At 44.5% G+C, this 22,041-nt stretch overlaps 1 protein-coding gene across 3 annotated transcripts in view; it reads right to left on the bottom strand.

Moving 5' to 3' along the window:
* Positions 1–18,282, bottom strand: part of PLXNB2 (plexin B2) — a 364,834-nt gene extending 346,552 nt beyond the window's left edge. For 2 of the 3 annotated variants that reach the window (XM_075015326.1, XM_075015307.1), the window contains exon 1: positions 17,931–18,282. The gene's annotated coding sequence lies outside the window, so the exon portion shown is untranslated. Of the gene's footprint in view, positions 1–16,614; positions 16,796–17,930 lie in introns of all 3 variants that reach the window. The other variant, XM_075015316.1, reaches the window with a different exon arrangement.
* Positions 18,283–22,041: the final 3,759 nt, after the last annotated feature.

The following is a 22,041-nucleotide window of genomic DNA, read 5'->3' as shown; positions in this document are numbered from 1 at the left end:
CATACCTTAGGTCATAGGTCTCTGAGTAGTTCTAGATTCATGAAAGAAATAATGAAAATGCAGAGGACGCAATATCTGCAACCTCTTGACATGGCTGACAGGTGCTATGAGAGAGGGAAAGAAGCCTCTCTGGCTTTCATCACAGCCCCTCTACAGAACCTCCAAATATTCATGACTGAATTGATCAGACAGATTTCTACCATTAGAACGCTGGTTTCCTTTAATTAGGTTTAATCAATATAGAGGAGACCTGTGAGTTGGAGAAGGTTTGGCAGAGGAAGGAAGATGGAGAACATACAGTAACTACAGTATCGGGAACCTTTAGCCCTGTGTCATCGTAACATCCTCTTTAACCATTGAGGAAGGACAAATATAAGGCAGCCAGCAAATCACTCAAATAGAGGCTAGAATCTCACCTGACCCATGAGTCTATGAGGGAAAGACAGGACATTTTAGGGGAGACTCTGCTCCACTAGATGCTGAAGTTACCACATCCAATGAGGAGATGAAGATGACAACCAGCACATACTGAGAAAAGGGATATATAAGATATTATTATGGCTGACAGAACATCTATGATATCCCAATGAATGTAGTAGAGTTTTAAAACACACTACACTGGCAAGATTTCTAAATCATCTTTAATCTTGTCCCATGATTCACACCTGAATTTGCACACATTCAGATCTGAAAAGAGCTACTGTATCCCAGTTCAATGCAAAGATAACAGCTACCCCAGCTATCTCTTTGGTTAGGCTGAAAAATAGTACAAACCGTATCACTAAAACCAGTTGAGCTAGTTTGTAATTTGAATTAGAGAGCAAGAAAATAATCTCTTGTGATTGCAAATGTTTATCTTCATGCTTCATTGCCACTGAAAAATGAAGTACTGCAGGCACATACCATCGTTACTTTATTTGTGCCTGGTATTAAAAGATTAGTGATTGGAAAACTGGTTACTTCACTTTCACAGAAATATTTTTCTTCCCCTCAACAATACAAGTATGAGAAGAATTCAGAATTACATCTACCTTAAAAACTCCTGCATTCTATAGACAAAGGCTATGTCTACACTACAATAAATTTAAACTTATGAAATTCAGATTTATAAAACCCAGTGTTACAAATTCAAATATGAGTATCCTCACCTCCCCACAAATTCGAGTTAGTGCTGTCACACTAAATCGCCAAAAATCGACTGTTGCAGCAGTACATTGTGGGAACCTATCTCGCAGTCCCCTCAGCCCTATATCATTCTTGGCTTTCTTCACTGGTGCAGTATGGGAAAAAAAATACCCCACAGGTGGTTGTGGGTATGTGATGTCATCTTCCCTCATTGCATTGCCCTCTGTCCCCAGCTGACAGCCAGCCCCTGAAATCTTTGCTATGTGTCTGGGTTACCGGGGTCAAATGACTGGTCAGAAAGAGAATGAATTTGCATTTCTGATACCATTCAAATTCAAATTCACAGCTTCCTTTTATGTTGCTTTCTGCACACCTGAGCCGTGTCTACACGTGCACGCTACTTCAAAGTAGCGGCACTAACTTCGAAATAGCGCCCGTCACGGCTACACGTGTTGGGCACTATTTTGATGTTAACATCGCCGTTAGGCAGCGAGACGTCAAAGCCGCTAAACCCATGAGGGGATGGGAATAGCGCCCTACTTCGAAGTTGAACGTCGAAGTAGGGCACGTGTAGATGATCCGCGTCCCGCAACATCGAAATAGCGGGGTCCGACATGGTGGCCATCAGCTGAGGGGTTGAGAGACGCTCTCTCTCCAGCCCCTGCAGGGCTCTATGGTCACCGGGTGCAGCAGCCCTTAGCCCAGGGCTTCTGGCTGCTGCTGCTGCAGCTGGGGATCCATGCTGCATGCACAGGGTCTGCAACCAGTTGTCGGTTCTGTGGATCTTGTGTTGTTTAGTGCAACTGTGTCTGGGAGGGGCCCTTTAAGGGAGCGGCTTGCTGTTGAGTCCGCCCTGTGACCCTGTCTGCAGCTGTGCCTGGCACCCTTATTTCGCTGTGTGCTACTTTGGCGTGTAGACGTTCCCTCGCAGCGCCTATTTCGATGTGGTGCTACCCAACGTCGATGTTGAACGTCGACGTTGCCAGCCCTGGAGGACGTGTAGATGTTATTCATCGAAATAGCCTATTTTGATGTCGCTACATTGAAATAAGCTACTTCGATGTAGGCTTCACGTGTAGACATAGCCCTGGAGAGCATCGTTTCAGCCAGCCAGAACGGACACGTGGGGCACTGTGGGATACATGTGGCACTCTTCTGGATGCCAATAAAACCAGTTTAAATGGAAGCCATTTCCCACACTACTGTTAATCTGATCACTTACATTTGAACTCCCCGTTAATCCCACTCAGGTTGTTGGAGCAAGAATATTGCCTGTAGTGCCCTCTAAATTCAAAATAATGGTATTTAATGTGTGAACAGTCACAATTTAAAATTGAGCTAAGTATCTTAGATTCGAATTTATGCTATAGTGTAGACATAGCCTTAGCATATTTTATTAGTGCCCTGCATCTGTTTTGGGTTTAGCACTAGAACAGCAGTAAAGGTTTTTTGATTTTACAATTGGGACACTCAAGGTATTATATAAAGCTGACTGTCCATTTCTTAAGGGAAAGTTGTTGAAGCAGATAGGGAGTTTTGGAAAGTCAACACGGTTTTTGATAATATAACTGAGCTGCTGCATTTTAAGTGAAAATTGTCCATCAGTTTAAAAAGCACAGGGAGTCAGAGCTGTCCCATAAGGCAGGGGGTGGTGGTGGTGGGGGCCTCCACGCTTTGCGAGCCTGACAAGTGCAGCCTGAGGGATAACCAGATGGGCCTGGCACCCACAGCAGGGGTCAGGTCTGCCCCCACACTCCGTGAAGGCAGGAGCCACATGAAGCGAGCAACCCCATCCTAGCCTGCTCAGCTACACTTCACCATGAGGGCAGGAAGTGGAGCAACCTGGTCCCCAAGTGAGGCAGCTGGGGGCCAGACTCAGGCAAGCACAGCAGGCTAGAGCTAGGTCACTCAACTTCCTGTTGCCGCAGTGTGTGAGGGTGGTAACCCCAGTTGTTGATGCGAGGACCCCACTAATCCTCTGGATCATGTTGCTTGGAGGTTGGGTCTTGGGATGCAATGGGGCTGGTTGGAAGTAAGGCAGGGGTTTGGGTGAAGAGTAGGATGTCCCAGGCCCTGTACCCCTTAAGGGCCAGCCCTGCTGATAGCTTTGTGAAATACTTAAGAAATCTACAGAGACAAAACACTGTGTAACTGCAAGATATTATAATGTTGCACCCTGTGAGACTAAGAGCCCTAATGCAGGTGGTTCTTCTGGAACTGGAACGCCTGTGTACCATTCCCAATGCCCCATCTAGGAGGATTAAACTGTAGTTTTGTTTATGCTTGTGGCCTCAATAGATTGTCATGACTGCTGATTTCCTATAAAGCTCATACACTTGAGACTTATTTCAGCCTGACCCAAGACTGCCATTCTTACAAGTTATGCCCCCAAAATCATAAGGTTTTTTTAAAATCAATTACAAAACTTACCATGAATCTTGATGTTGGATGGGGCAGCGGGGCATTCATCCTCATATCCATGGAAATATATCTGCAAAGTTAGTATTTGTTGGTCTGGCAGGGTCTAGTGTTATTCTGAGTTGGTGCAGCCTGCTCTACTGCAGTGTTCCCTTTAAGTTGTGCACTTGGACAGCCGCTCTGGAGAGATTCAAATGCCGCCCAGCTGATTGGCAGACTGCCCACAGCTAGGTTTTCTTTTCACTGGCAGTGCGCATAAAAAGCTATTGCGTACATGGACAAAATAAGTCTGCTCATGAATGGAAAAGATTAGAGGGAACATTGGTCTATAAGGAGTTACTTCTAATGAGCTTGGAAAAGTTGTGTGGGTTGTTTGAAGCCCATATGAGGGCCTTGGGAAAGATTTATTTTGGAAGGAGTCCTTGACTATGGATTTAGTCGTTAGAGGACACCCTGCATGGGTTCCAGCATGGGCTGATTGGTGGACACATAGAGGCGCAATGCCAGAGTGTTTTTTTTTCTGTACTGAAACAGTTTCCTTCAGGGTATCTGTGTGCCTTCTCTATTATACAATCTACTTCTCTGGTAGAGTACTCTTGTTTGATGGAGGCAGTTTTGATGTATTACAGTGTGTCCTCCAGAACAGTGGTCAGTAACGTTTCAGAGGAAGAGTGCTGAAGTTTGACCTTTTGACCTCTATCCATGGTTGGAGTGCCAGTGATACTTTTTAAAGTCACTAACAGTCCTACTTACAACAGCTTCATTAATAAATAAATAAAGATGCAGAGCTTTACTGTTCAGGTGTTGGTTGGCAATATTTGTTGGTCTTTTTGTTAATCCACAGGCATCATGGCTTTGAGCAAGCTCCCAGCTGCATGGAGGAGGTGAGGCAGGGCTGAGTTCCTGCCTCACATGTTTATGAAAATTGGTTCACATGTCACTCTTGGCACCCGTGCTGGGGGTTGCTGATCCCTGCTCCAGACTTTCTCCTTAAAGTACATTCTGTGTTACTAGTGCCAGATTTCTTGGTATGTGTGGATCTATGAAGATAGGTGTGGCAATCAATATACTTTGTGTTTACAGGTTTCCTTTGCACAGGGAAATTTTTGCATCGAGAAAGTTGATACTGGTGTGGGAGTGTTTCAGATAGAGCTGGTGGTGGCTGCTGAAGGCTGTGCAGAAAACCTGAAGGCATTTAAGTCATCTGTTCAGAGGATATCATTGGTTTCATAGGGCATTTATCCAGAAATTCTCAAGATGGCCCATGAAGCGGGTGGTATATTGGGGAGTCCATCATTTGGTCAAAGTATTTGCTGCTGAATGTAAAAATGTGATGGGCAAGGATGAAATGGACAAGCTGGGTATTCAGGGTGGACATGAGGGTTGTCCATTGTCTTACAAATATCCGAGGCAGGCAGCTGTGCTGTCATTGTGAGGGATGCTGGTGAACAAGGAAGTTATATCCACAGTGTCAAGAATGATATTCTCAAGGAAGTTAGTGTTGACAGAGTTTTGGGAAGAACTCATTTGTGTCCTGGAGGAAGCTGGCCCTTTGTGAGGTGAGCAGTTTTAGGGTGGTTTCTATGTACCCATATACTGTTTCCGTAAGAGTGGTGTGCCCGGAAGTGATGGGTCTGCCTGAATACCCTTACTGGTGTATCTTGGGAAATATGTAAAAGGTCCCTGAGGTTGAACAGTAGGGGATTAGCTTGTAGAGTTTCTTTTGGAGCTGTCTGGGGAAGGATTTGAGAATATCTTCAAATTTCTGTATATGCCGTGGTGTTCAGTTTTTTAGAGCAGGTGGTGTTAGAGAATGGTCAGTTGGCCTTGTTCATGCTGTAATTATGGTTAAGGACTATTACTTTTAGTGACATTTAACAAAGGTTCTACTATGATGAAGTGACAGAGAGCTGTATTTTAGCTGTCTGTTACAACATCTCTGCTCCCCCTCAAATGAGGCAAGCTGGATGAGGACTTGCCTTTCTGAGGGTGCTAAGCCCCTCTTCCTATGCACCCCTTACAAGATGGGTGCTTTGTTGTCCCATGAAGAGGATCTGAACCCATCTCTCTCTTTTTCCCATGTCAACAAGGATCTGGGGAAGCCCTAAGCTCCCCACCCAGGGAACCAAATAGGCTTGCTCGGATCATACACCAAGAACACTCTTCTGGGACTGGGATTACACCAGAAACTTTCTAAGGCTGAGGAAGAGCAGGAAAAGGGTACACCCACTGATAATGGAGCAGCTGACACATCTCAGTGCTACTATTTGTGACTGTAGTTCTCTCCAGTGGATACACTGTTTCAGCTGAGAATATCTGATAAATGGACTCACTTCACACTTCCCTGAGCCACTATGCCGCTGATGAACATGTAGAGCCCCTCTTCCCATTTGGCCTCTAATTTCATACCATGGCTGGTAGTTGGAGTGCCAGCTCATTGAGTTAGAGCAAGGGGCTCTGGAGGTGCCTGGCTCTGGGGGAGAAGATTGGGTTATACATATTGGGTGTGCCATGAACGAGTGCTGAAGAGTGCCACTGCCATAGCTAAACTTCACCTGCTGGAGGTAGCATTCCTACACGAATGGAAAAAAACCCTTCCATTGGTGCAGGCTGCAAGGAATTATGCCAGCATAACTTCCACAGCATAAACCCAGCCTAGGTTACTTACTACCTAGCCATAACAGCACCCACTATACTTACCCAACAATAGCGACTTAAAAATCCATTTAAAATCTAGTCAATTAAATGGCAAAAAATCTTCAATGTAAACTTACCACTGCCTGGTGGTAGTCTGTGCCTACCAACAATGAGTTCAGTGAAATTCAAATTTCCAAAACCCAGAAAATACAGCATGAGGGTTAATTGCCATGCAACCTTAACTCTTCCCTCTTTGGGCAATGCCCCAAAGCACCCTTACACCACTCACATTCTGCCTTTCCACTCCTACTGATAGGTGCTACCTGCATCTGCTCTACACTCAAACACAGAGCTCACTGCCCTGACAGAATAGCACACTTGTAAAATGTAACCTATTTTGAACCCCTTGACAAAGGATCCTACTTAACCCTCTACTTTCCTCTATGCATCATTAAATCCACAGACTGCTCTTGTACTCCACTATTAACATTACCTCTGACGGTTCCCTACTCATCACTCATCCTACACAATTCTGTACTGAACTGCTGCAGGCTGGGAGCTTCAAGGTACACGTACACCTCCTTCTTTAAAGGCACACACCAGGAACTGGTTGAGGCTTCAGACCCCAGTCTCATCACAATCACAGTTCCATGATGCTCCACAGACTAATCCCCCAATCATCTCATATTACAACCCAGTTACTCCACCCTACTCCTCCCCCATTCACTACAGCTAGACGTAATATAGTAAGTGCAGCTGGAGTGCATGCAGAGCACTCCCAACGGCAGCTCCCAGAGGTCAGAGTTTAGGCTGCGTGGTTGTTCACCATCACACTGTACTTTCTGGTTTCCAGACTTCTGAATTTTGCATACTCGATATTCTAGAAGGATGCAAAGTACTTCCTGGCAACTTTGAATCTGAATTAACTCCTTTTTGGCCATTTAATATACTTTAAATTTAAACCTAGAAGACACTCACTCACCAATCTTCTGTCTGGTGTCATTTTTAAGGATCATATTTGTTCAGCTGCACACGCTTCATTCTCACATGCTAGCACCATGATAGCACCCAAGCTACCATTTTGATAGCTGGACAGCTGTACATGCTTTTCATATGCATTCAGTCAACAAATGCGCATAGTAGGTAACCACAATTCTATAGCTCAAGCCCTATATTTTTACTGCACTCAGATCAGATCCATTAGCAACAGGCTGGCATCTGAATTACGTCTATACTACAGATGGCAGCATGCCTCCCAGCTCAGGCAATGAGAAATTGAGCATGCACGCCATAGCAGGGTGGATGCTGTGACACAGGTGGTGGCTCTGGCTACCCACCTCCTCACAGATCCATGGGGTCAGAAAGGTTTGTACTCAGGCACCTCTCCCATGTCTTAACACCCACATCACTATTTTCAGCATGCTAACTTGCATTTGCCTACCCAGGCTAGGAGGTGAGTCCCCCATACTCTGGAATATTGTGAGCATTTATTTTACTCCTAAAAGAGCTCCAAGATACCCGGTACTAGGGATAGTTTTCCCCCTTTCCACCCTCTACTCACATCTGGCTACACATAATTTTGCTTCATTTCAGGGTTTGTTTTTCTCCCTCCATTTTAAAAACTTCTATCTGAAGATTTGTATTTCCCTGGGCCAGAAGTTTAAGATAACCTGCAACGGACATCAAAGTTGAAAGCATGGATAAGACAAGGCTTTTGTTACATGAATATTCTGATCAAAAAAGCCTCACTGGTTTTCTAAAGCTCCTTCAGAATATTAAGGAACGGTCTGTACAATGGCTTCCATATATTAAAATGCTGTGTCAGTATAACAATCTCATTATCACACTTTTATTCATTACTTTGCTTTAATTGCATTAACAGATGTCCTAAGATTTGGACTGCCTTGCAATAGAGAGAAGGTGCTAGACTAATTTCCTAGCTGCTCTGTTTACTTTGCATCCCCTCTGGGCAAGAATTTGGCAAGAGAAAATTTCAGAGTAAACAACCTCCAGTTACCACTCCATCTCCACGATTCAAAAGCAAAGTCTTTCAAAAGGAGGTAAGAGAAAAAGGAAATGACTGTACGGTTAACCCTGTACTACTAGCTGGGCTTACTGCTGTTATGCCAATAAGGCAGTTAACAAATAAGGTCAAATCTGCAGTGTTCAAAGCTAACCTACTCTCTCGTTCCCTCTTCAAGCACTTATGTACACCACACTGCCTGCTTCAGAAGCTGAAACGCTCACTGAGGCTAGGGGCAGTAAAACAACCCACATGACAGATGTGGGTTTAAATCTTGATAGGAACTCTTGTTAAAAGCAATACACTCACCTCTTTAAAAAAAAACAAAAAAAAACAGAGAACAAAATTAAGGGGCGAGTGGACTCCCCACCAAATCTGCACAGGCAAAAGGGATGCCGCAGCATGTGCTGACCCTGCTACTACTTTTAACAGACCGTTGTAGCTCTAGAGCTGTTTCATCAGTAAAGCCCAAAGTTCTTTACAAAGAAAGTTAATCAGAAAATGGACACAGAAAGGTGAAAATTAGGCAAAAGTCATGTAAATCAACACCAGAGGCAGAAATGGAATCTGGGGCTCTGGACCTATTGTCAAGAGACTGGATCTACTGGCCCCATACTGCCTTATAGACTCATATCCAGGTGCCCTGAATCCTTTGTAGGGCTTCTTTCAGAGGCAGATTCATCGTGCATGACAAGTACTACTCCGATAGCTGTACGACGAGTTATTAGTGCAGTGCGGTGTAGCAGTACTACTATGATTTTAGGTAAACATAAAAAAAAAAAAAAAAGAGCACAGAGGCAATAATACTAGTACTAAAAATAAAGTTGAATCTCACAATGGAGTCAGTCTTTTAGAACAGATGAACACTAGAAAAATTTTCAGAAAATGAGAAAGCAATACAGAAAAAAGTATTTGCCCCCCCCCACTTGTAAATAGCATAGGAAGGCTGTTTAGGAAATAAAGAGATAAGCAATGCACAAAAACATTCCACATATCAACACTCACTGTGAGCTAATTTACAAACTTCTCATTCCAAGGTTTCTAAATCTTATTCTGACATTAGGGCTGTCATTCAAGCGGATTAATTATGCCACAACTGACAAAACCTGGCTGCCTCTTCAAATTATCATTGCTGTAGGTGAAAAACATGGCCATCAGTTTGGAAGTTGTTTACATTTTTGAAATGTTATTTATTTATTTACAAGGCCTCAAGTTGGAAATGAAACGATAGGGACTAATTGCTACAACTGGGAAAAGTAAATTGGCAAGTCCTACTGAGTACACCTGCACATGCTAATCTTTGAACAACACTGACATGAACAATGCAGATTGCAAAATTATAATTAACAAGTATTGTTCTGCATTTGAGATACTATGTTTTGATAACCAGATTACTCTGGGGGAGATTTACATTCACAAGTTACTTTACAACAAATCCTTTATACACACACATCTTTGAAATCCAAAAATGCACATTAACACACAACCGGACTGAACGCCCAAGAGAATTCCCCATATTTTCATGTTGCATTTAGCTTTAAGCTTCATTACTTAACATTATGCCTGTGCCATAAAAGCCCCCCAGAAGGCTAGCAATCTGCTTGCAACTCTGTACAAAAGACATCTTGTGCTACGACACATTAACAGCCAATCTGGAGAGGGGAAAAGAAAAGAAACTTGTAAGTGAGGTTCCTGTCCTAAGCAGCACTACTCCTTATGCTGAGCACCTCCTTTGTGCAAGGAATTGGGGCCAATACACCTTTAGGTTACTGGTCCCTTGTGCAAGGCATTTCTCCAGGATGGGGAGAAGAAGAAACACAAAGCTTTTTCCCTCATTATGAAGGAGTGGTTTATGCAACCTATTGTCCACTGTAGACTGATCATCAGTGCCAAGGGGACCAGCCTTGACTATCTTTCCCAACTGGAAATTACATGAATTGGTAGTTGATCTAAAAACGGCCAGTGACGGTGAATTAATATTGACTGTTTTATATAAAAAAAAAAAAAAATATGCTAAGAATATTTTGGGGAAGTTCTCTGGCCTGTGTTATAAAGAAGGTCAAATTTACTAGATGGTCACAGTGGTCCTTTCTAGTCTTCAAACTCACACATTTATGATGGGAGAAAATGTTCTAATGTAAAGTTAAACATATATTAACTTTTTTTTAAAGCTCTTTTCATTTACTTCCTACTTTCCATGGGGCTGGGAAACAGATAGGGTAAAGCTTTTTTTTTTTTTCTTTTAAAAAAAAAACAGGATAAATATTTGATAGTCTAAGAATTACATTGCTACCCACTCAAGTTCATTCAGTCACAACATAATTACATCAGACCGGTTTTAACATATATTGTGGGACCACTTGGGGAAAAAAAAAAACCAATCCTTGGCTGATGTATTTAAGAGAGAAAAGGCATATAATGGACTTTCAGCTGTGGTGAATGTAAACAGATCAATCTCCCACAGCAAATAATCTTAAAATAGGGAACAGCTAAATAATTAGGACAATCTTCAGAAAAAAGTATTCTAGAACTATTTTCCTTCACTTATCTTCACAGAAGATAAATGGCTAATATTTACCAAGTATGCTGAGCTCGATGGCACATGCCCAAGGAGGAAAGAATCCAAGTTCTTGTCACATTCCTGACATTCTTAATTCTTTAACAAGCTTTGGAGACCCTCCCCCCATTTTTTTGTTTTGTGCTCTGGTTTCAGATCTGAATTTCCCTCTTCCCCTTCACTTTTTGAATAGCTGCCATTCTTCACCCTAGAAATGACTGCATTTTCAGGGTGGCTAAAGTAATCCCTACTGACAGTGCAGAAAAATTTAAGTTATTAAAATATCCTTGAATGATGTTACAGGAATTATTTTTCTTTAGTTTAAGCACACACAATTGTTGCTGATACCAAGTTAAGACTGGCTTAATAGTCAATATTCAAACAAAAGATGAAGGTCACAATTTGGACCCTCCTTCTGCAAGAGACCTAAATATTTGTCTCTTCAGAAACAGAAAGAAGAACAACCTTCAGGATTATCTAGACTGCCCTCTAGACAGACACCTGCCTAATTGGAATGGTTCTTAAAATCAGTTTAGTAAAACAGGTACAAAGCCATATCGATCCAGGTGAAGGATCTGGCCATAGATGTGTTAAGCAACAGAGTTTGAGATCAAAGTTTCTCCACACCGTTCTGATTTTCTTTCTGTATATAAATTAATGACAAATGTAAACTGCTTTAAATGTGTACATTTTGACCCCACCACGTTAAGAGTGAGAACGCATATAGACATTTGCTGAGGAATGAAAGCTATGCAGGTCACGTTATTCAAAACTCGCTTACTGGAAACTATCTGTATCAAAATGAATTGTACTCTTCACACGTAACCATATTTAGCAGGCTTGCCAAATACTGAGAAAAGAACAGAGACATTAAATTCCAGCTCTCAGTTGTATAAAACAGATCTTTTGAGTTGCGCACAGAGTTAGTTGTTCCATTCATTTCTGTAACAGGACAATGTTCCAGCTAAGAGGGATGAAAGTCCAGCATGAAAATAGAAACTTGCAGGCTAAACACATCAGTGAAGCAATACAGGAACAGAGCTGGAATGTGCTGGATGGATTATGCTAGCCATCTGTGCTACCAGAGACCTTGGAATTCCAATCATCAAGATCCAACGTAGCTAATTAGTAACTGGTCTGGCACCAATGACTGGCTTTTCTGAAGCTGCAATTTCAAAAAAACTTTAAAAAGCACTCAGCTTTTATTAATTTGACAATCCCATGAAACTTCACAAAACTAGTCACTGAGAAACACGCACGTTTGCAGCTTCAGAGCCTACTGAATTCGAGCTTGTTGTTTAGTTTCACAGAATCGTAGAACACTAGAACTGGAAGGTACCTCAAGAGGTCATCAAGTTCAGTTCCCTACCCTCTCGGCAGGACCAAACACCATCTAGATCACACTCAATAGGTGTCTAACCTGCTCTTAAGTATCTCCAGTGTTGGACATTCCACAACCTCCCTAGGTAACTTATTCCATGTTTAACCACCCTGACAGTTAGGAAGTTCTCCCTAACGTCTAAACTAAACCTCCCTTGTTGCAGTTTTAAGCCCATTGCTCCTTGTCCTATCCTCAGAGACCAAGGAGAACAATTCTTCTCCCGCCTCCTTCTAACCCTCTTTGAGGTGCTGAAAACTGCTATCATCTCCCCACTAAATCCTGTGTTTTCTAAACTAAACAAGCCCAGGTCTTTCAGTCTTCCCTCATAGCGCATGTTCTCTGGAGACCTTTAATTGTTCTTGATGCTCTTGTCTGGACCTTTTCCAATTTCTCCATGGGCTTGTCTACACTATCGCCTTCCTTCAAAGGAAGGATCATAATTAGGGTGGTGGGAGTTTATTAATGAAGTGCTTTCCTTCTCTGCTCCAGATGCTGGAAAGGAGAGGAGTCTTTGCGCATTGCATCTCCCTACCAGCAAAATCCCTGAACTCCTATTGGCCACAAGTGGCCAATAGGCAGCCACTTCATTAAGCAAATCCCCACCCCAACCCACCCGTGGCAACTTCAAAGTTTTAAACTTCAACGTACCGGCATGCTGAGGAGTAAGAGGACTTCAAAGTTGCCCCGGCACTTCGAAGTACCAGCAGATGCGCCACGGCTACACGTGTACTGGTACTTCGAAGTTTAAAACTTCACAGTTGCTGCAGGGGGGAATTTGCTTAATGAAGTGCTGCCTATGCATGGCAGCACTTCATTAGTAAACTCCCAACACCCTAATTACCATGCTTCCTTCGAAGGAAGGTGGTAGCATAGAAACAGTCTACATCTTTCTTGAAATGTGGTGCCCAGAACTCGATATAATACTCCAACTGAGGCTAATAAGCACTGAGTAGAGCAGACGAATGACTTCTTGTGTCTTGCTCACAACATTCATGTTCATACATCACAAAATCATGTTTGCTTTTTTAGCAACAGCATCACACTGTTGACTCATATTTAGCTTGTTGTCCACTATGACCCCTTTCCGCAGTACTCTCTCCTAGACAGTCACTTCCCATTCTCTATGAAGCTGATTGTTTCTTCTGAAGTGAAGTACTTTGTATTTGTCCTTAATAAACTTCATCCTGTTTACCTCAGACCATCTCTCCAGTTTGTCCAGATCATTCCGAATTATGAGCCTATCCTTCAAAGCCGTTGAAATCCCTCCCAAACTGGTATAATCTGGAAGCTTAATAAGCGTACTGTCTATGTTTAGGTAAGTTTAAGCAAATATGCATTGGAATATACTAATTCTAGTTCTGTAAAATGGATCGGCACTTGCATGAGAGGCAAAGCCAAACTATGCCATCACATTCATTCCATGCCTTCACAATTTTCTGAAGAAGCAAAATGTGAAGAGGAAAAGGATAGTGACATACATATATATTCTACACATACTTTCAATTAACATTGCCATTAAACCAGGGGTGCACAAGACATGGCCTGCGGGCAGGATCTGCCCCACCAACCCATCAGATCCATCCCACTTCAGGCACAGAACAGCCAGTGGCTGCTGCTTTAAGCAGCTTCCTGATCCATGGAGCAATCTGTTCCTCATACCAAGAAGGAAGGGGAGGTTATGTGCACTGCTTCCACCCCCCTTGCAAATATCTCAGCTCCCATTGGCCTGTTTCCAGATTCTGGCCAATAGGAGTTCAGGTATTTTGCTGGTGGGAAGACGCAATGCGCAAAGGCTCCTCTCCTCTCTAGCATCTGGAGCAGAGAGCTACAAGGAGCAGGCTGCAGTTTTGTGCTGTCTGGGGCTGCAGTACACAGAGTCTGTCTCAGCACTGGTGGCTGGGAGCTGCCCAGGTAAGTCTCCCAGCCCAAGCCTGACTGGCACCCCAATTCCCCCCCCCCCGCACATAACCGTAACCCTCTGCCTCTCCTCTAGCACCTATATCCCCTCCCAGACCCTGCCCCACATCACAATCCCCATACCTTAGGTCACAAACCAGATCCCTGAACCCCCTCTTGTATTCCAGACCCCTGCCCCAGATCACAATCACCTCCTACACACTAACTCACTCACATACCTGTACCCCCACCTGCCTCCCCCCCCAGTCCCTTACCCCAAGCACCCTTTTGCATCCAACCTCCATCCCAGACCCCACACCTCCTCTATTAATATTAATAATTTGACCACTTGCCAAATTCTTAGAGTGCCCCCCATCAAAAATTATTGCCCACACTTGCATTAAATGCTCGCTGGCAAATGTTTCAAATGCTGCTAACGTAAATGGAACTTGAGGCATAACATTTTTTAACTGACAATTCAATATTTTGTAAAACACATCGATGACACAATAATCTAGATTTCATTATTACAATCTTATAGGCATTTAGTTTTGTTCATTTTCTAATACAAAGAGGTTTGTTTGCTACAGAGCTATTGGAATCAATAAGAAGTGATTTTTCCTTTGACACCAACACTGTTTTTAAAGAACATACATTTTTAAAGTAGTTTTTAAAAAGGGCATGAAACCCCTCTTTTCCTAGGAAAAGATCCAAACAAGTTTCCATGTATTGGCCACCCCATGTCATTATCACTTAAACAAATTCTTGATACATGATGAGAACTCAACTTTAAGAAATTCTGGTGGATATTATTTTGGGTTGGGCTTTTTTGGGTGGTGGGAGGTGGTGTGGGGAGACAAACTTCCTGAAAATTAATCCAAGTTTTTAAATAGTTTTTAGGCCTCAGTCCAACTCCCACTGATGTAAAGGAAAAGATTTATTGAATGCTACATCATGCTCTCAAATCTCCATCTTTCTAGAATACAGACATTTTAAGAAGTCAATCCTGTTTTCTTACATTTGTTAAGTGAATTTTCTAAAAAGTAAAAATATATTGTTTGTCACTATGCAATACGCAGGCTAACATTAACTGCCAAAAAATCCAGGACTGTTAAGTTTTCCAGTACAGGTTGAACCTCTTTCATCCAGCAGCCTCAGGACCAAACTGGTTCCAGGTGAAAGAATTTGCTGGCCAATGGGAGGTCAATATTTTGTAGCACATTGCCAACACTTCCACTGTTTACTGGGCTCTTAGAAGACATTCAGAGGTAAATTACAGTCAATAACAGCACAGAACACCGAGAGCCAGGACAGGTGACTGTAAATAAACTTTATCGGACCATGGGGAAACTTGATCATGCCCATAAAAAGTGGTCCTCCAGCTAACTAAAATCATGACAGATTACAAATGTTGCTGGACAAGAGAGTTCCAGATTAGAGTGGTTCAACCTGTAGTTTCTTTTGAAGCATTAAAAAAAAACACACTCAATGTAACAATCAAACTGTTACGACCAAACTCCCGCTGTGCAAGAGCATCCATAGTATAGCGTCTTCCCAGTGGAAACATAATTAATTTTGGTATGCATTAACATTTACTGGGAAAATTCTGTTTGGAACAATATTTCCCAGACTATGGGAAAATCTACTTGAATTAACTTTCCCAAATTGGTAGCAATAGTGGGGTAACTGATAGGTCTGTAAATTAGCACATCTCTAATGGATTGCAGTAATGTCCAATGCTGTGGATGGTACCTTTTTACTATTGTACAATATGACCCTAGCTACGCAGAATTAATTGGTGATGTTTCTAGTCCAGGTTCTTGTGGGTATTTCTGCATCTCAAAAATTTGCTGTACAGCAGGCTTTAGTTTCCAGAAATACCTTCACTGCAACATGCACAAAAACAGTGCATTCACTTGATGTTTGTGTTACTTTAAATGCTCTTTCCTTGAGAAGAAAATACCACTTGATTTATAGATGATAGCACTCCAGATCTCATGAAACCCTTTGGAAATGCACAGATACAGAAGGAATGGTATCAAAAGTGGTACACTTGGCCTCTGCTTGCTTTGTTTTGCTTGTGGTTGCCTGTATACTCTCTTTTCCATTCTAGGGAGCAGGCACACTACTGAAATTTGCAAGGAGTTGCCACTCATAACTGGAAAAAATGCTGAATAGAAGGAAGACAGCCCCATATGCCTACGTAACTACACACATCAGCACCCTAAATTTATTATTAAATGATTCAGTCACTTGATCTGTATACAGAATAGTATACAGTTCTCATCCCAGAAGTAGGAAAGAAGAGGAAAAAAAAGGAAATTATTAAAGACAGCTTTGGGCCTGACAATCTTAGTGTCCCTGTACAAGTGCAGAGACATCTCAAATAAATCCTAGATTTTAACCCCATCAAACCCAACTTTAAATTGGACACAAACAGGGCAATAGATAACAGCACTTCCCTCGGATGCTGATTAAAATAAAAAAAATATTTTGTCAGAAGAAACATGGATTATCACATTGAAAGGAACATTAAATACAACTACAGATATGTTTAGTGTTTCAGGAGTAACTTACTTTTTAAAAAGTTATTTAGGGATGGCACAATAGTATTCTACCACACAAGCAACCAACGAGTAGTTTGTGCCACCAGATTGACAAAAGGAAATCAAATCCACAGCACACCTTTTGGATATTTGTCCCCAGCCTCTGTTTAACACAAATTACTTTAGGATTCTCTGATCATCTTCATCATAGCCTGCCATAAAAACAGACATTACAGCAAGCTCATAAGTAGGAGATAATAACTTGAAATACAGTATAACCAAGCACCTTAAAAAGGGCAGAAAACTTGCACAGTTTGAAAGCAGCCACAAACCCTACAGAGGCTTACAGTTTCATTTACCTACCGTACATCTAAGTAACATGCCGTTTTTTTAAAAGAACAGCTTGAAGAGAAAGTTTAAAGCAGTCTAACAAAATAAAATGAGGTGTTTATAATAAAATCCAAATTAGCTTCTTAATTTTAGCTAATGAGCTGAAGAACTCAAGTGTCAACATGGATCTTAAGCAACTGCTATCTATACAAGAGGGAATGGAAACAAAAAAGCAATCCAGTAGCACTTCAAAGTCTAACAAAATAATTTATTAGGCGATGAGCTTTCCTGGGACAGACTCACTTCTTCAGATCATAGCCATGGGTTATAACTGAATGGGTGTCACTGATTCCAGTCCTGAAATGGTGATTATAAAACTCTTGGGAACAATCACTTATTACAAATCCAGTGCTATATTCCGGAAGATTGAGGCTAAAAGTCCCTCTAGACAAGACGATGCTTTTCAACTTTCTGCTTAAGATCACAAAGCTTTCATTGTTTTATTTAATTCTCTGTGTTAACTCTCTCACGCAGGGTGTGGTGCAATCACAACGCATACAGCTCACCACAACGGCATGGAGAAAAGGAAAAGTTCTCAGGGTGTTTTTGTTTTTATTGTGGGGCTAAGAAGCGCAGGCAGAGTTCAAAGCCACGTCGCCCAGGAAGCCCTGGGTTTTGCCCTACCGAAAGCCATACGCTGCTCAGAGCGAAGGAAGACGACGCTCAAAGCTTATTTTAAAAGTTTCTGCCTCCCTCCCGAATCGTGGGGCGAAGCCGAGCGGGGGTGATCCGAGAGCGATCTGCGCGTTCCGCCGCACGCCGGCTCTCCCCTGCCCCGGGAGGTTAACCCCACGCCGGCCGCAGCACCGGGCAAGCTGCCCCTACAGACCATTAGGAGGCAGCGCTTCCAAGAGAGAAAACTGATTTGTGCCGCCGCCTCCTCCCCCGTCCCCCAAACCAGCCCCCCGCCGCCTCCAACAGGTGGAGCCGCGGCGGGGGAAGGGAACTCAAACTTACCCAAGTTGGAGAGCGAGGCTGGGCAGCGCCTTTGCGCCCCGCTGCTCTGCCGCCGATCCGCGCTCAGGCTGCCGCGGCGCCGGCTGCTGCTGCTGCTGCTGCCATCTCACAGCAGCCCCGCGAGGCAGCGCGCAGCCCACTCGCCGCCCATCGCCCGAGGAGCCGAGCCGAGCTGAGCCGGGAGAGGAGCCGCCGGAGCCGAGCGCCGGGAGAAAGAGCGAGAGGAACCACCCAGCGCCAAATGAATCATCACATGGCGAGCCCGAGCCTCCGCCCCCCTACGCGCTCCTGCCGGCCCCCCGCGCCCGAGGAGCGGCCAGGGAGGGAGGGACACACCTGTGGGCGCCGCACATATCCGCCCTGCGCGCCGGGCGAGACAGGAAACTGAAAAAACCAGCCCGCGGATGGGGGGCGGCGCTCCCTGCTCCGCCGCCGCGCCCGCCTCTCCGCCGGGAGAGCCCGGCACCAGATCGCCCCCTTCTGCCGCCCGCCCCCTGCGCTGCCTCGGCCCGAGGCTGAACGCGCCTAGCGGGGGGTGGGGGGGATGCTGGCGCCGGGGCTGCGCTGAATGGGCCTGGGATCCCGGGAGCGGAGACGGTGGGCGCGGCCCGGCGGGCGGAAGACAACGGCTTCCCACGCTGCCCTGGCCTCTGGCGAGGGCCCTGCGATGCGGGCAGGGAGTGCAGCCCACGGGGAGACATGCGCAGGGGGCAGCCGCGAGCCGCGGCGCGGAGCCATTGTCCGCTTCGCTCCCACGCGGGCAGAGGGGCCAGCGCAGCAGGGAGCTGCCCGCCCAGCTGCTGCCTCTCGGTGGGGACCGGCGGGTCTGAAGCGCCTGCCCGCAGGGAGCCGCTCTGCAGCCCAGCCCCTGGCGGAGCAGGGCTGGGAGCGGGAACGCCCAGCCTGGCCCCTCGGGCCCAGTGCCTGTTTGCTCCGCTCGTAGGGGCTTTCCTAAGCTAAGCAGGATCTGCTTGGGTCAAAGCGGCCATGGGAGACCTGGGAGCCGCGGGAGTAAGAAATGAGCCTGGCTCATTCTTCTTCCCCGCCTTCTGAGCGGCACGAGAAGAAACATCTTCATAAAGTTCCCCCTTTCGGAGCTCACCGCTCTGAGTGCCCAGTAGTGCAGCTGCACAGAGCCCAGAAGGCTTAAGAGCTCTGCCCATTTTAAATATGTTGTTTAATCGTGTTAATCCCAGAGACACCGAGCGCCCACCAAGGACAGGACCTTGTGCTGCCAACACAACGTAGTGCCCAAAGGAAGTTACAAGCAAAGCAGACAAGAAAACAAAACCAGACAGAGGGTGGGAGAAAGGCTGGACCACAAATGCCAGTGCTAAATGTACTGGAAACAAGCCACATGTTAGTGCCACAGATCTTTTTGGGTGGGGCAGGGTGGGGAAAGGAAGTTATTTAGGAGTAAATACATATTACATAAATAAATATTGGTAAAAAGAGAAGATGCTCGTTACCACGAGAAAAGCCCAGCATGGGGAGAGCATCAGGAGAGATGCACCAGCCATCAAGAGAGGGCTTTACAACCCTGAGGGGAGTCTCTTACACTTTTCGTACCATAATGTCAATAATCTCTCCCAGGGTCTCATTCCTAGAGCTCTGCAGAGAATTCCAACCCCCTTTTTCCTCGGTGACCCTCTTGCTGTGTCTGTTCCACCTTTGTCAGCTTTTTTTTTTGTAGCCTTGTTCCTATCACTACTTCATCAATCACTATCCCCTTAGATACACCTGCTGGCAGGACCTCTGGCTTGTTCACATAACTTCTTGATATATCTCAGGTCAACTGGGCTTCAGTGCCAGCTGTACCTCCCCCACCTATTGTTGTTTCACTGCCATCAAAACCCCCTCTGCTTGGGTGGTGAGGAGGGTTGGATAGGGAGGGGCTTGTTTGTATACCCACAGCTCTTTCAGCCCAACTTCCACCCCTGGCTTTGTGGAATTTCCCACCAGCTGAAACACAAGCTAGCTGCTGTTTAATCCCTTGGCACCAATTCTGCCTTTGTCCAGACTGAATCCTGCTCTAGTTTTGCTGTTTGCCTTACAATTTTCTGCCAGGAGGCATTTACTTCTGCTAGCCCAGGGATCCCTACTTATGGGTTGAGACCCAAACACGTCGCAATTAGATTTGTTAAGGGTCCCCGGCAGCTCGGAGCTGCATGTGGCTCTTAAAGGAGCCATTTGCAGCCCTTAATGCTGTCACATCCGGCAGCTATCTCTATCAATAGAGAAGCAATTACGCACTGCAAAGACAGCTTCATCTTTCATATTCATACCAATCCCAGGCAAGCCACTTAATAGACTCCTGCAGTAATTTTGCTCCCCCTCAACCCTTTCTCCCTTTTGACCTCCCTTCTGTTCTATGTAGCTGATTTGTCAGTTTTCATTTTTGTTTGTATATCCCCCAGCACCTGAGTGTGACCCTCAGATCCTGCATGTGCCTCCCCCCCAGGGCCGCAGCACCCCAGCTCCTGAGTGTGACTGCCCTCAACCCCTTCAGCCTTGAACTGTTGGGCTTAAGCAGGGGGAGCAGGGCAGGGGGAGTGGTTTGGGGATGAGGGTCTTTCCCCCACCACAACTCAGATCGGCTATGATAATTAACTATAATAAATATAGTGTTACTATTTTCCCATTTTCTATGAAATAACTACTAAGAATATATAAACATGAGGGGACACAATTTTATGTTCTTGCCTGAGAAACAAAGTTAGCTAGTTATGGCTCTGCTCCCCCTGCTCCCATTTTTCAATTGCGTTGGGTCACCAAGCCTTCCCAAATTGTCAGAATGGGTCCTCGTCTGTGAAAGGTTGGGAACCACTGTTCTAGCTCCTGCCTAGCTTCTTGCAGGTGTTCCTTCAGGCCATGAGGACATCTCTGACTTTCTTTTCTAGTTTTCTCAGGTATTCTAACAGGTCCCTCCAATTCTCTTCGGTCTATCCAGAAGGACTGAGCATTGCTTACAAAAGCTCCAGAATCTGAGAAGGTTTTCCCTCTGCTTCATCAGGGCTGGGAATCCTTGATAGTCTTTCCAGAATGGAAGGTTCCTCACCTCTCTGACTGTCACTTAACCAATGCTAGCCTTGTACTTCTAACTCCACCACAGCCACTGAGTGTACTCCAGTCTCCACGTGCAGAGGATATGTGAACTAATAGCTGCTGGTTTATCCAACCAGATGGAAATTCACTTCCCCAGATAGGCCTACAACTCAAGCACATTACTTCTTGTCTCAGTTTGATGTAACCATGTAAGGTGGAGTTGGATCCCAGCTTAAGGAGCATCCAGAGCCACAAACCTGATTATGAAGAACCCAGATAGTCATACTCCATCAGGCCATATTCTTGTCTCATAATAGTCACAGCTCCCAACAACCTCACAAAGTGATACTACTGGGCTTGGGAAGACTGGGGCGCCAGTAGCTCATCTGAATCTCAAAACTTAGAGCCAGCCAATAATTTTTGCCCTTTTAATGTCCAGCCACTGAAGACCAGAGTTTTATACCTTCCATTCCATTCCATTCCATTCTTCCTTTCTGGTGGTGATCTTCTCAGTCAGGCTTGCTGGACAGATTGCTACATTATGGAGTCTAAGCAATAAGTCGTGTGTCATTTAATGTGGGTCTGTATGTCATATTGTTACATTTCTGTGTCCATATTACATTGTTTTCTTAATATGTTATTTGCTGTTGTTCATCCCTTTGCGAGTACATCTTCTTCTCGGGACCAATGCACAAAGTCAACACAGCACCTATTCTGTAAAACAGATAGATACCATGTTGCTCTTGGAAAAAGGTAACTTGATGACTGTTTGTGAGTGCCACTTTTGGCATCCATAAATCAAGAGCTTTGTAGTGGTGTCTGGGATAACCAAATCAATATGAAAAATAGCATTAATCTACAAACGTACAAAAGAAGTCTTAGAAGAACAGAGTCACCTACCAATTTGTATGCTTCCTCCGGTATTTCCCAGCCGTCTTGTTTTTTCTAATTGAAAGTGACCAAAAGTTGTGACTCAGGGACTTCTTGTTGTCAACTGGTATAGTGCATAAGAGGTGCTTCGATCTCCTGGGTCCAATAGCTATATAGTACTACATCAAACGCTGTG

Source organism: Carettochelys insculpta, chromosome 1 (assembly GCF_033958435.1).
Source record: "Carettochelys insculpta isolate YL-2023 chromosome 1, ASM3395843v1, whole genome shotgun sequence".
NCBI lineage: Eukaryota > Metazoa > Chordata > Testudines > Carettochelyidae > Carettochelys > Carettochelys insculpta.
The sequence above is the reverse complement of the archived record's forward strand: the minus strand, read 5'-3'. Positions and strand labels throughout refer to the sequence as shown.